Source organism: Macrobrachium nipponense, chromosome 2, assembly GCF_015104395.2.
Source record: "Macrobrachium nipponense isolate FS-2020 chromosome 2, ASM1510439v2, whole genome shotgun sequence".
Taxonomy (NCBI): Eukaryota; Metazoa; Arthropoda; class Malacostraca; order Decapoda; family Palaemonidae; genus Macrobrachium; species Macrobrachium nipponense.
This window is the reverse complement of record NC_087201.1, coordinates 19970737-19972446: the sequence shown is the minus strand read 5'-3', so window position 1 is coordinate 19972446 and position 1710 is coordinate 19970737.

The following is a 1710-nucleotide window of genomic DNA, read 5'->3' as shown; positions in this document are numbered from 1 at the left end:
TCATTAGACCATCTATCATCCCGGGGAATGTGAGTAGAAATGAGTTGTAGACTTGTCTTGGTTCCTCTTTAAGGGAAATAGATGTTAGTTCTCCTTAATTACTTGCATCAGTAAATTGGTCCGATGGGAAATCATTAACGTATCTGTAGCAGTGAGTATTTTTTTTAACTCTTCTCTATTTTATTCAAGTAACGGTTGTAAGAAAGCTAGATTGCCCTAGTAAATGCTGATTATTAGTGAAAAAAGTATACTGGCTAGAAGAAAACAAAGAAAATTTGGAATACATTGCACCCAATTTTCATAAATTAGCTCTTGTAATTGGCTTTCGTCCTATAAACCTCGCCAGGAAGATTTTCTCTCACGTTTCCTTCGTCTTTTTTTTTTTTCTTCTTATAAGATCCATGGAAAGAAACTGACTTACATTTCATGGAGGAGATAATTCCCGATCCTTTTGCAATTAAACACTCGTAATTCCTCATTTTTTAGATGAAAAATTAATGCAGAATTCAGTCACTTGAGGCCATGTCCCTGAAGAGCAAACTAAGAAACGTTCATCTCTAGTGAAATATAGCGCATTTATTTTGATTGTCATTCGTGAAACAATGCTCTATTTGCCCGCAGAATTTAGCAACCGTTTTTAGTTTACGTTAAAAGTTTAGTATATAATGTATGCAACTTATGCGTCAAAATTGACAACAGACCCGAAATGACAAAAATAAATAAATAAAAATAAAAATCAGATGCTCTGGATCAGAATGATAAATTAGTGCCTAAAGATTGAAATGATTTTAGCAATCTAAGAGCGTGTCAAGAATGATGAAATTTGGGATTTCAGTGGCGGACACCACTAGCACGACCCAATATTGCCGTGGTGGACGAGATCCCGCACAGAAGCTTATAAATTTAGGTTTCTTTTTTTGCAGAGCGCAAAAAAAAAAAAAAAAAAAAAAAAAAATAAAAAAAATCAGAGTAAAGCCGAAGGGAAGATGTGGACGGGGAATTCATCCCCAATATATAGGTGTTAAAGAACCTGAGTTTTCTTTGAATGTACAAAAGGGGCTATGAAAAAAGAGTAAATAGGGAAAACTAGGTAAAATTGGGAGGAGGTTGAAAATAAAAGGATGAGTGATTGCAGCTGATCATAGTAGAGGATGGAGAGAAAAGGGAGTAATGTTATAAAGAAGAAGAACGGAAGAGGGGAGGCAGATGATCGGATAAAAGAGGAGAACAAGAGAGCTTAAGAGTATATGGCTGGAAGGACGAACAAAAAGAAGGACGTTGAAGGGAAGTAAATTTGGAAAGCGACTGAAAAAAAAGTAAAAAAAAAAAATATGAGAGAATAAGAGAGAAGAAAGATGCAGATACTGGTTGAGATGGTCGGGAGGCGGAAGGGTAAAAAAAAGGAGAGAGAGAAAATGAAGGAGAAATTTCATGTGAAAAGTTAATCTTACTTCTTACTGAGGTAACGGCGAATTAATCTCTCCTCTCTCTCTCTCTCTCTCTCTCTCTCTCTCTCTCCAAGTTTACTTTGCATATTCATTATTTTATTAATGCACGTCTGAATACGATGTGCTGATCTTTCAAAATATATCTTCTCTTATAAATCTCCGAGAATCAGTAGCGTATCCTCTTGAAAACCAGTGTTGCTGAACAGTTATTTTCTCATGACTGACATATGATATGGTTAACTGTCTCCAATAGGATGACGTG